Source organism: Alligator sinensis, unplaced genomic scaffold (assembly GCF_000455745.1).
Source record: "Alligator sinensis unplaced genomic scaffold, ASM45574v1 scaffold77_2, whole genome shotgun sequence".
Classification (NCBI taxonomy): Eukaryota; Metazoa; Chordata; order Crocodylia; family Alligatoridae; genus Alligator; species Alligator sinensis.
This window is the reverse complement of record NW_005842016.1, coordinates 2,544,452-2,558,271: the sequence shown is the minus strand read 5'-3', so window position 1 is coordinate 2,558,271 and position 13,820 is coordinate 2,544,452.

Genomic DNA, 13,820 nt, shown 5'->3' with positions numbered 1-13,820 from the left:
GTCTTTGCAGCCATGACTGGCTACGGGCTACCGGCAGTTGGGCGCCAGTACCTCTAAGGGCATCTCACTTGCTGCCATGCCATGGGTCTGAGTGTGAGTGGTCCAGCAGCCACAGCCAAGGAAAAAAGCATCATTCATTCAGGGGCAGGGACAGGGGCAGGGGCATCTTATGGGGTGATGGTTGTCACCCTGTCCAGGGCATGGCCAAGGGAGTGAAGCAGGGTGGTTCTGACTGTGGTGTGAGACTGTGCAATCAATAACTGGTGTGGCCACCAGCACAAGGGAGCATGACAGCTACATGCTATGAGTGAGAAGGTGGCTGCCATTTGCTCGGTCTAATTGAAAGGAAAATGAAATCAGCACATGGCACCCCCTACAGGCACCCAAGTGGGTCTTCCTTCATGGACTGAATGAGGGGATGATAATGTGGGCACAACGTTTTAATTTGTGGCGATCTAAATTAAACTACGCCCAGATGAGTTTCACTTTAGTGTATCAGAAAGACTTTTAAAGTGTCGGGAAAACCCGTATGTGCATACAGTAACGCCATTGGAACTCAAAAAAGTGCAAAAATCATGACGTGTACATTAGCCCTATTTTGGCGGAAGGAAGGACTTTTGGCTTTTTTACTTTTTGACTTTGTAACATTTTAGCTACTTTATTCAGGGGTTCAGGCTACAAAAAGCTGGCCCCTCTGGGATCCAGATCCAATATGAAAAGCAAAGACAGACAAATCACCATCAAACTAAAAACACCATTCCATTACATTCATAACATCACACCATGATAGACACCTTCACAGTATTACATGTTGTGCATAACATGCTATTATGCATTCAGGACACTGGCCATGCAGTTGTACAGACCAAAGCCCTCTATAAACAAAGTATTCCTACCCTGCTCTAGCCAATAGTACATGTAACAAAACCTTCAGCTACCCAGACAAAGAAAAAAAGCAAAAAGCAGCCTGATGAGAGCCCAGGGCACAATGCAAGCTTGGAGTTGCAGTCTGCCACTGAGCCTACCCAGTCGCTCAGACTGGTCATGATATCAGAGTGCATATTGAAGGTGGCCATTCTCCACATGGCACAGCACCCCCTCAAGGGCCACAGCATGCTGAAACGTCAGTGAGAGGCGCACCTGCACCAGGAGGCTGAAAAGCCACAGGGCATTGTCTGAGCCAGTCCCATCAAGCCAGTTGCAGTAGCTCTTGAGGACAGCCATCTTGGCCTGACCCAGCAGAAAGTTAGCCAGGCAGATGGCACCCCATTCGGCTGCCCAGTATGGGTAAGACCACATGTAGGTGTTCTCTGACAGGCTCCTGCCCAGTGCCCACAGCAGCGGCTCAAGGGTGACAAAGAGTGGCCGCAGGCAGGGACAGTTGAGGAAGGCAAAAAAGAGGCTCTTCTCAATGCTTCCATGGCAGAAGGCGTAGGCCATTGCGGTGGCTAGGCCAAAGTGGGACGCAAACATGCCGGTGGCTAGGATGACATGCAGCAACAGCCACCTCAGGTTGCCAGTCTTCTTGGTGGTTGCTGGCTCATACACTGTTTGCCAAGCTGGGTGGGCCAATGGGGAATCCTGTGGCCCCAGGTGCTGTTGCCACAGTGTATTTGGGCAACCCGCCAGCACCTGGGCATGGCGGACATGAGCCACCCAGGCATACAGGCTTCTACAAGGCAGGGAAGCAAGGAGTAACCTGTGTTACTGTCAGGAGGCACGGGCAGTATTAGCAGAGTGCCAGGTCCACTGGCCAGCTCTCCAGCCATGGCCAGGGAGACCGGCAATGGGAGGAAAACCTCGCTTGGGGCATCTGTGGTGAGGGGGACCTGGCACAGCGGGGGATGGTAGTCCAGGGTGGCTGCTGCCTCAAGTGGGAGGGCAGCCTGGATGTCACACAGGAGACAGCCCATGCTTTAGATGGAGTGCATGCCCAGCTGGGTGGTCAGGGCCTTGGGCGAGAGCCAGGCTGACAGAGCGGGGTTAAGGAGATTGCCCAGGTGGAGAATATGCATCCAGATGAGGGCGTCTGTGAGGCTGGCGGAGGCCAGGCTCAGCACAGGGTGCTGCAGTAGCTTCAGAGGTGAGTTGAGTAAGGTTCAATGGTGCCACAGGGTCACTGCCACCAGGTTGTTGGTGATGAGGACCCATCCACAGTAGAAGAGGCTGGGTAGGTGCCAGTGCCACCATTGCAGGTGGGCCTCCACCCCCTCCGCAAGGCCATCTCAGTTGCGTGCCATAAAGGTCGGCAGCCCAGGAATATGCCCAGGACCTTGATCTCCTCATGGCACCAGGTGAGGCCCCCCCAAAAAAGCTGGGGGGGGGTTGCACTGGTCCATGCACTGAGCAGAAGGGTATCACTCTTTGTCCAATTGTTACAGGCGAAGGATTCACACTCATAAGCTTGCTGGCAGTCCGTCAGGGCCCACACGCCTTTCTGGGTCTTGAGGAAGATGGTAGGACTGTGCAAAGCTTCAGTTCATGATTCAATTTGGAGAAGATTTGGGCCAATTTGGAGGCTGAATCTCTGAATCCAAATCGAATTGGTAGAAGCTTAAAACTTTCTGAATCTATTTGGAACCTCTGAATCAATTTGGAAAAGTTTTGGAAGAGATTCAGACATACAAAAAACTAGAACTGAACTCCTGGTTCTAAAATGATACCTTTTATTAGACCAACTCGAAAATAGCAAGAAAATTGTCCTATTCTGCAAGCTTTCAGGATCAAAGTCCAAGTATACCAAGTACACCCCTGAAACATGGAAGAGATTCAGTGATTTGGAGATTTGGAATGCAGTCTTTATGGGGAAACAGAAACTTAGAAGAGGGAGGGGGGTCAGGGGGGGGGAAGCAGCAGGGGAAGGACTGATATCTCTAGCTGGCCAGTGACTCTGATTTCTCTCTGACTGCCCTTCCAATTACAGTGTCTGGGGGAAGGGACATAGAAACAGCATAAAAGCTTCTGTGTACAGTCTTTTCTGTCCCTTTCTTTATCTGTTTCTGTCTGAGCAACAGCATCTCAAAGGTACTGTGGCTACTGGCCTGGCTTCCTAGTCAGTAGCCTGATACTTTTTGCTGTTAGAAACGATTGGATAGGATTTAGCATAGCTTAGCTTAGCATCTCTCTACTTCCAATCATTTTTTTTCAATTTATATTTGTTCCCCCCCCCAATACTTCTGAAAGAGAAAGCTCAGTGTTTTCCCTGGCAGTGGGATCCATAACTGTGCAGGGAAGCACACATTGCACATACTCACACACATCAGAGAAAAAGAAAAAATCAGATATTCACAGAAGAAGAAGGAGATATATTATTTTAGGTACACTACACAGAAGAAGAACAAGAAGTAGTCACACATTCCCATGAATAGCACATCACAGAAGAATACACCATATATAGTTATTAATAATCAATCATAATAATCATAGCAGACTCCAGTACACAACACAGAGAGTAAAGAAACACACAGAGAAGTCATACACCCTCCCCCCCCACCTTTTGCAGCACAGGAAAGATGAATATGAAGCGTGCTGGAAAGGCAGGTGCTAGGTCTCCTGGCAGGGGAGGGAGAGGGGCTAGAGGGGGTAGGGGAGAGGTAGAGCTGCAAGTTCCTCTCCTCCCCCAAACACAGATGCATCCTCTTCCCGAGCAACCATAAGGCTTCTGCTCCCAGTGGAAGCAAGGAGGTGGGCACAGTACCTGACATCTCTGCACCTTCACCACCTCCCCTAACTCTAGAAATAGGCACCAGCAGCAGCATCAATGTCTCCTCCACTCCAATATCATCTCCCAGTGTGAGCCTCCCATTGCCAGATGTGGAGCTGGAGCTGGAACCAGGGGACCTGAGCGCCTTGGCTCAAGCAATTCTGGGGACTGAGGAGGAATCAGAGTTTGTGCTCCACACCCCTCAAAGTTCCCCAAGACCAAAGTCTTCTTCTCTGGAAAGCATCACCATGGAGGAGGTTGAGGAACATGTGGAGGCTCAAGCAAGTGGCTTAGCTGAAGCAGCTCCTCCTGCTGTTGTGCCTCAGCCTGTTAAGGACAGGGTTAAGGCAGGATCCCCACCCTCAACCCAGAAGCGGATGACTAGAATAGTATGGGATCAGTTTGAGCTGGCAGATGATCCCAGGTTTTCTATCTGCTAGCACTGCCAAAAACAGATCAGCCGGGGCAAGGAGATGAAACACTTCAACACCATGGTGATGCTGCTGCATCTCAGGAGGCAGTACCCCCTTGCCCTTGCTCCTGCTCAGCCTTGCATCAGTGTGAGCATGCCCAAAGGGAAATCACCCACTGGCTCCAAATGCTCCATCCCCCCAAAACACAGGCAGGCCACCCTGGAGTGGTGGGGGAAAGCTGCAGATGGGGGGTGGGGGTGGGGGCACATTCCCAAGGTGAGTGGGATCACCCAGACCATTGGGAAGATGCTTGCTCTGGATAGCCAGCCCTTCTCGCTAGTTGAGTAGCCAGGGTTCAGGCAGCTCATGGCACTTGTGGCCCCATCTTACCAAGTGCCCGCATGCACCACCTTTAGCAGAATAGTGGTGCCTTCCCTGTATGAGGCATGCAGGGATTACTTGAGGGAGGAGCTGCACAAGGCAGGGCCACAGGTAGTTTTGCAATTCAACTTTGGACATCTGGAGCAGCAGAGGTGTCAGTCATGCCTACCTCTTCCTCACAGGGCACTGGTGTGATCAGTCAGGCCACCAGTGGGCTGTCCTCCAAGCTGAGGTGCTGGATGAGTCCCACATGGCAAGGGAGACCGTGGTGGCCATGAGCCACATGCTTGCAGTGGTGGCTCAGTGGGCAGGTCCTCAACCACGGGTTCATGGTCACCAGCAATGGGGCCAATATGGTCAAGGCTGTCCATGATGCTAACTTTGTTGGCATGCACTGTGTGGCACACAGGCTGCACCTCATAGTGAGGGATGCCTTGGAGGGGGACAGGGCTGCTGGTGATGGCACCACCACCACTACCACTATGAACCAGCTGATTTCAAGATACAGGAAGGTGGTCGGTTACTTCCACCACAGCACCAAGGGGAGCAAGATGCTGCGGGAGAAACAGGTAGTTTCTCCCGCAGTTAGATAGATTGCAGAATCTATCACAGCACCAAGGGGGGCTGTGATAGATTCTGCACACCAGAATCTTTGATAGATTCTGGTGTGCAGTTTGTGGGGGTACTAGAGGTAGTTGGCAGGTTTTGTGCTTTGAGCTGTAGAAGTTGGCTTCAGTTCTAGTGATGAGTTTAAGTGCTTGTTTGAATTTACAGGCTCACCATTCCCTTGGGCCTGTCAGATCATGGTCTGGCCTGCTGCGAACTGAGCCTGCCCAGCAGAGCATGTATGCAGGTGCCTTACTGGTGCTTCAACATCAGCCTGCTTCAAGACTCCTCCTTCTAGAACTGCTTCGCCTACTTTTGGCGGGGCTGGGAGGATGCAAGACTGAGCTACTCCTCCTGGAAGCTATGGTGGGATGTGGGCAAGGTACAGATCCAGGCTTTTTGCCAGCAGTACACCCAGATGGCCATGAATAAACTGCACTGTGTTATGTCTCAGCTCTGTGTTCTTGGGCAACCCTGGCACTGATCTGATCAGACAAGCAGGGGAGCACTGCATGATGGGGAATCTGTGCTCCAAATGCTAATCAACCCACATTTACACACACCCAGCTCAGCATTTATCAGACCAGTTCTAATCTGGATTTACAAAGGACTTTCTCACCCCCCCGCACACCCCCACCTCTAAGTTTAATAGGCATCTCGGGCCATACATTCCCCAGTCCCACTATGGGAGGCCTATTTAACCTTGATTGACTAAAACTCGGTTGCCGGGTTAGGGGATGCTGAGGCGAGAGACCGAGTCAGAGGGGTACGGGCAACATTTGAACAATGGTAAAGGGTTCATCACAGCATCCAGCCCATTAGAGCCCTGACCACAAGTGTTGTCATACTTTTCCTGGGACGACTGGTGGAAGTCCTCCTGCCCAAAGGTAATAAAGATTCCAATAATTGCCTTAAGTCTGTTAAAAGACTATAGTAAGTTCTGGAAAAGTCATGCTAAGCTGAGGCTTGTTCACAACAAGTAAAAATCCAAAATCCTGATGCTGCAAGCTATCTATTGTTACTGAAGAAACCATGAGATATCCCATCAGTATATCTGCTATCCATAGGAATTTCAAGCTGTTTCCCAACTATCTGGTTACTCCCTAACCTTATGTGTTTCCTGATTATCAATCAGTTTCTTGAGATGTTCCAAACCAGATAACCCCTTTGTCAATAGAAAAGACAACGATTTACACTACTAAGAATGCTTTGAAGAAACTGAAATGAGGGTATAAAAATCTGTAAAAAAGCAGCATGAGTGTGCTTCAAGAAGAAAAAAAAATCTCTCTGATACCATCCACTGTTCTTCTCGAGAGTCTGGAGGAAACATATTGTCTCCCTTCAAGGATTGTGCTTGCTTTGTGTCAGCTTTGCAACCTGAGTACCTTGGACTGGTGAGATCCCAGCTCTCTCTTTCTCTTTTCTCTCTAGGCATACATTTCTGAACCTGAACTGTATTAGTTAAGCTTGAGCTAAGTTTCCCCAAATACTTAGTGTAACCAGGGTAGTACTGTAATTGTTTGTGTTTGTTTTTCCTTTGCATGTCTATTACTACTAGTATCATTATATATATTCATATATGTAGCAATAAATAACGTTTATAGTCAAACTGTAGTAACTGGGTACATTTTTCTTTCTCTACTTCTCCTTCCTCACGTGCTCTGCAGCAACGCTTCTTTTACCTAAGCTAAAGATCCCTGTGAAGCCCAAAAATACTGTGGGGTCTGTTCATCAAGAGGCTAAAGATTGGGACGTGTTGAGTTTGAAACACGTAAGGGGATCAGCTTGTACAGGCTGATTGACCCAGTTTGACTCAGACGTGCCCTTATGAACTGAGTGCTGGCCCATGAGGGTGTCAGCTGGACACCTAGCTGGATTCAGAGGGATTCTGTTTATCCGTGTGCTTGTGTCTGACTGCAGTTTATTGTTGCTCTGATGAACTGATTCTTGGCATATAAGGGTGTCAGCCTGTCCATGCTGATCAACCCGGCCAGGTCAGGCGTGTCACATTAATCTGTGTGTGTTTGTGTATGTAGCAGGGCACTAGGGTGCCTGCTACTAAAAGTGCTGGGATAACCCTTCAGGTGCTGGTTGGTGAGGCAACCAAAGGGAGCTAATGGCTTACACCTGCCTAGCCAGCTGAAGAAAGGGGCAGGGCCTGGCCCCTATATAAAGCACAGGCAGGAGGCCAGAGGCAGTTCCCTACCAGCAGCTAGGGATGAGGGAGCTCCCTGCCAGGAGAGAGAAAAACCTGAATGCCAGAGCAGCATTGGTCACTGTGGTAGGAGAGAAAACCTGGTAGGCCTGAGCATAGTTATAGCTGGTGGCTTATGTTTTAGTTGTTGCCAAGAGGCTGGTGTTTATGCTACGGTTTATGTTTGCTATTGTTACACCGGTTGTTTGGATGAGGCTATAAAGGGATGGAGGAGGCCTCATAGGGGACTTACAATAGTGTGGGGACCCCAGTCCCAGTGATGGTGCTGCATATGGGGTACATAGACCCCAGCCCCAGAGAGGGGCAGTTGAGAAGCCCAGAGAAGGGGGCATTGTGGAGCAGCCCCAGTGCGGGCGTGGTGAGCCCGAGAGACAGTGCGGCGTACGGAGAAGAGCCCTGTGGGAGGGCAGCCTTGCGGAGAAGGACCCAGAGAGAGACAAGGCCACGGAGGGCCCGAGCGCCAGAGGGGTGTAGGCCAAGACAGTGTTGGACACGCATAGCCCACAAAGCTTGGGTACACAGAACACCCGAAGCAGGAGAACTGTCAGTGCCTCAGTTTACCACTCTGCAGCAACTACTCAACAATTACCACGTGATTAGGGTCACGTGCTGCCAGCCTTCTCCACCAATTTTGTTACCAAATCTGCCCATTACTTTGGAGTGTGCTCATTTATTAGGGATAGTTTCTAGGGTCTTGGTGATTCTGTCAATGTGCTGCTTGTGTTACTATACGGAGCTGTATTTCTCCCTTCTGCAAGCCCTCACCCCCAGTGGAGCTATCTTGCAGGACTCAATCTCAATGGGACTGGGTTCCTCCAGTCACCAAATCAGTCATACACACAAACACACACAAATTAACGTGACACGCCTGACCTGGCCGGGCTGATCAGCATGGACAGGCTGACACCCTCATATGCCAAGAATCAGTTCATAAGAGCAACAATAAAATGCAGTCAGACACAAGCACACAGGTAAACAGAATCCCTCTGAATCCGGCTGGGTGTCCAGCTGACACCCTCATGGGCCAGCATTCAGTTCATAAGGGCACGTCTGAGTCAAACTGGGTCAATCAGCCTGTACAAGCTGATCCCCTTATGTGTTTCAAACTCAGCACGTCCCAATCTTTGGCCTCTTGATGAGCAGACCCCACAATAATTTGGGCTTCACAGGGATCTTTAGCATAGGTAAAAGAAGCGTTGCTGCAGAGCACGGGAGGAAAGAGAAGCAGAGAAGGAAAAATATACCCAATTACTACCAGTTTGACTATAAAAGTTATTTATTGCTAAGCATATGAAATATATAATAGTACTAGTAGTAATAGACATGCAAAAGAAAAACAAACACCAACAATGACAATACTACCCTGGTTTCACTAAGTATTTGGGGAAACTTAGCTCAAGCTTAACTGATACAGTTCAGGTTCAGAAGTTTATGCCTAGAAAGAAGACAGAGAACGCTGGGATCTCACCTAGTCCACGGTACTCAGGCTGCAAAGCTGACAGGCACAGTCTGTAGCACAGTCCTTGAAGGGAGAGATGATCTGTTCTTCCAGCGTCCCAAGAACGACAGGGGATGGTGTCAGCACAGGGGTTTTCTTCTTCTCCTTCTTTCCTCCTGCTTCTACTTCTTTTCCTTCCTTTTCCTCTTCCTGTTCTTCTCTTGCAGCACACACACTTACAGATTTTTATACCCTCAGTTCAGCTGCTCCGTAGCACCCTCAGTAGTGTAAATCATTGTCTTTTCTATTGACAAGGGGTTATCTGGTTTGGACCATCTCAGGAAACTGATTGATAATCAGGAAACACTTAAGATTAGGGAGTAACCCAAATACTTGGGAGCCAGCTTGAAATTCCTATGGGTGGCAGATATACTGATGGGATATCTCATGGTTTCTTCAGGAACAATAGATAGCTTGCAGCATCAGGATTTTGGATTTTTACTTGTTGTGCACAAGCCTCAGCTTAGCATGACTTTTCCAGATCTTACTATAGTCTTTTAACAGACTTAAAGCAATTATTGGGGTGCTCATAACCTTTTGTGGAGAGGACTCCCACCAGTCGTCTCGGGAAAAGTATGACAACACCTGGGATTAGGGCTCCAGCAGGCTGGATGCTGTGATGAACCCTTAACCATTGTTCAAATGTTGCCCATACCCCCTCTGACTCGGTCTCTTGCCTCAGCATTCCCTAACCCGGCAACCGAGTTTTAGTCAATCAAGTTTAAATAGGCCTCCCATAGTGGGACCGGGGAATGTACGGCCCGAGATGCCTATTAAACTTAGAGCTCTGTGTGTGTGTCTGGGGGGGAAAAGTCCTTAGTAAATCCAGATTAGAACTGGTCTGATAAATGCTGAGCTGGGTGTTTCCATCTCAGATGTAAATGAGACCTAGGGCAGTTGGTTCACTCTTGTCACCCTTATCTTGAGGGTCTTAGGTGTGTCTCTCACTGCATCTTAATCAGATTCGTTTAGGTAGAGGAGGGGAGGGAGGGGGGATGAGTCCTTTGTGAGTCAGACAGACTGCATCCTGTGCCAGGGTTGCCCAAGAATACAGAGATGAGACGTAACAAACTGAGTCCTGCAACATAGATCCATTGGGGGTGAGGACTTACAGAAGGGAGATATACAGCTTCGTATAGAAGCACAAATAACACAAGCAGCACATTGACAGAATTACCAAGATCCTAGAAATGTATCCCTTAAATGAGCACACCCCAAAGTAATGGGAAAATCTGGTAACAGCCGCCATATCCAAGAGCTGGAGAAAGATGTAGCAGAGCTTCAGGCTGTCCTGCTGGCTACCAGCAGCGCTGCCCGAGAGCCTCTGGTTCTGTAGGAAATGCCAGCATAACTTGGTAGAGAGTGCAGACTGTGGAGTGAGGATCCATGCCCACTGCCAAGAGCTAGCAGAAACTGACACCCCAACCCACTTTTTCTTCAACCTGGAGCAGTTGCAGGCAGTGAGCAGTCTTAGATTACCTCAAGACCCCTGAGGGCTGGGTAATCATGAACCTGGGCGAGGTGTGTGAGCATGCTGTTGCCTTCTATCATGACCTTTTTGCAGCTGAGCTGTCCTGCCCTGAGGCCATGAGGGAATTCAACAAGGGCCTGTCATGTCTCTGCACTCTGGAGGCCAGACAGCTTGAGCAGGAACTGTCTCTGGATGAGCTGGCCACTGCTGTGGCCAGCCTTGCCACCAGCAAAGCCCCAGCCCTCAAAGAGTTACCTGAAGAGTTCTACAAGACCTTCTGGCCTCTCTTCAGCCCCTGCCTCTTGAACGTTTTCTGGAAGAGCCTCACCAGCAAGGTCCTAACACTCAGCTGCCTCTCAGCAGTGCTCATACTGCTTCCCAAGAAAGGAGACCTTGGCTGCATTAAGATCTGGCAGCCTGTCTCCCTGCTGTATGTGGGCTACAAGATTCTGGCCAAGGTGCTGGTGACCTGCCTCCACACCATCATGGCCTCCATCACTGGGCCGGAGCAGAGCTACTGTGTGCTGGACAGAACCATCCAAGACAACCTGTTCCTGCTGTGTGACCTACTCACAGCCAGTGAACTCTTTGGCCTGGACATAAGCCTCATGTCTCTGGACCAGGAAAAGGCCTTTGACTGGGTAGGCCATGCCTACCTCTTCCAGACCCTGGGGGCCTTTGGCTTCAGGCACCTATTCACCAGGGCCCTCCAGGTCTTGTACCAAGACACCTCCAGCCTGGTCAAGGTGAACAGCGTGCTCTGCACTTCATTCCCTGCACACAGGGACATCTGTCAGGGCTGCCCCCTGTTGGGCATGCTATGCACTGTGCAGGACTGGCAGACGTTGCTTGGTGTTATAAAGGTGGTCAAGGTGGGCCATGGTTAGACCGCCAGCACTAGTCCTGACCCAAGTGTACTGGCACATGTCACGATGCAGGGCTTGCCAGACATCAACAAGGTCCACGGTCTCCAGGGCAGACTGCAGCTTGTGGGCTGAGGGCTCAGGCCATGTACAGTTGAGTGAGGCATCAAAGATGCAGTTAAACTCACTGCCTATGAGGAGCAAGTCATCGTCCTCACTAGCATCATGCAGGAGGGTGGCCAAGGTCTCAAAGAAAATGACCCTCTCTTGGCCATCAGTGGGTGTGTAGACATTGATGAGCAGCAAGTGGTATTGTGCTAGGGTGATATGGACAGTAAGTGGGTAGCTGGGGACCACCTTCCATGCCCCGCTGTGTGAAGCTGCAGCTGTGGTGATAGGAGAGTCATGACCCTGGTTGGTGCCATGGCTCAGGAACAAGTGGCCTCACCCGGCAGCATGCCAGCCTACCTGGCCTAGCACATCAGAATGCGCATCCTGGAGGAAGGTGATGGTCATCTGTTTCTGGTGCAGGAGCTCCAGGAAGGCCTCCCATTTCACCGGATCTCAACACCTGTTGATGTTAAAAGTGCCAATGGTCGTGGCTGCCATGGGTGTGGGTATGGGAGAGGAAGAGAGAGGCAAGTTGTGGGTGGAAGAGTGAGCACCCAAGAGCAGAGCAAGATAGCAGAGACAGGTTGGGGAAGGCCTATCATGCGCTGCTCTAGTCCAGGGACCCTCCCAGACCCCACTCATCTCTCACCCACTGTGCAAGCTTCTCCAGACAGTAAGCTATCTGCTGAGTGTCTAGATCATGCTGCATAAGTTTGGCCACAGCCCTGGCAGCCTTGACAAAAAGCCTAGGTTTTGCACACCACTGGGTGATACACCCCACTACATTCTTCTGTCCTTTGGTCTGCTTAAGAAAGGTCAGGAGACCCCCATAGTCAGGGGCAAACCAGTAGGGGGTGGGGACTCTGCCAACTTGGGCTGGATGTTTCTGACAGAAGAATGGCAAGGCTGCACCCCAGGTGGGAGCTTGCCCAAAAATACAATTTCTGTGTCTTCAATGTCCAGGCACAGCAGCCTCTTCTCATTGTCCAGGTCAAGGACTGGCTCCAGGAGAGCAATCTCTGCTTTGCTCTTAAGGTTTCTTGCAACACTCAGAAAGCTGGATCTCCATCTCACTAGCTTCCTCATACAATTCGGTAAACTGGGATGTGACCAAGAGGTCAACAAAACCCCTCTGCTGCCCCCTGTGTCAGGCCTCCAGAAGAGAGGCATTCTGTATCACCTTCACTGCCACCCAACTCTGGGAGCTGGGAGACAGGAGAGGGGTTGATTACCCCTGCTGTTGCCTCCCCTGCTGCGGAGTCATCTCTGGTTGTGGCCATGTTCAATGGGATTGCCAGTGGGGCAGCTGAAGCAGGGTCAAGCTCTCCACTGGGCACCCCCCAGCACTGGCTGAGGAGGGTCCTGGTGGGGGTGGGGTGTCCTGCAGGGCTCCCTTAATCTTCATCTCCTTGTTCTTTTTCTTCTTTGGAGGAGTGGCAGGCAGCCACCCCTTCATAGGGGATGGGCTGGCCCATTCCCAGCCTGCCCCTCTGGGGCGGTTCACTTCATACAAGGCCACGATGGACAGCAGCCGGGGGAGGCCCGATCCCCATCGTCTGACAGGGCTCCAGTGCCACCGTCACTGGCCACCCTAGTCACATCAGTTGGGGCAGTTGGGGTGGGCAGGGGGCAAGTGGAGGCATAAGCCCCTCTGCCTGGTAGGGCCTCTGCATCAGAGAGGTAGGCCCCATAGATGGGATGGGTGGGGGAAGAGGGTTGTGCAGTAGTCCCAGATCCTCTGCTGGATGGTGCTCTCATGCTGGAAACCCCAGCCTCCTCAGATGAAACAGGAGTGAAAGGAGGACAGGAAGAGAACTCAGTCTCACTGGGCGGTCCTGTGTCCCAGAAGTGGATGTGCCATCCTTCGGTGCTACTGCAGTACCCAGTGTCCTGGCCACTTTCCCCAGTGTCCAGGGCCACTAGGTAGGAAGAGCTACCACACTGGAAACATGTGGTCTTCTCCAAGGAAAAATAAATCACAAAACTCTGACCTTCGAGCCTGAGGTTCAAGGAGTGAGACAGAGACCAGGAGTCCTCCCTGAGGAGCATGAAGGCCTGCCTTTGAAAGGACAGGACATGCTTCCGTTTTGGGTCCTTGCTTCCAATTGTCCAGTCATGCTTGCAATCCAGTCGGTGAAAAGGACTTATAGGAAATCCATATGGCTCAAGTCCCTTGGCCAGCTCCCAGTTGGACAGGTGTGGGGTCATGTTGGATATCACCACCCTCACTGCCTGGGTATATAGGGGCATGACAGGATGTATGCCTCAGATGTCCAGGCCCTCTGCACACACTCTGTTGACCAGGGTGGGAGTGCTCAGGTAAATCACCAGGACCATTTTAACATGCAATGCACTTACCCAGGAAATCAGCTAGGGCACCTGCGCAGGCCTCCGCCCCGACATGGGGAGGGGTAAGGACCCTCAAGCTATGGTTAAGGGGGAAGTCTTGAGAGGCTTCCCCATGCCAGCCACTGAGTGTAGGGGCGGCCATTCCTGATAGGACAGGGTTAATCCCAAAAGCTAAAATTAACTAAGGGAATGGAAAAAAAATGTATATAT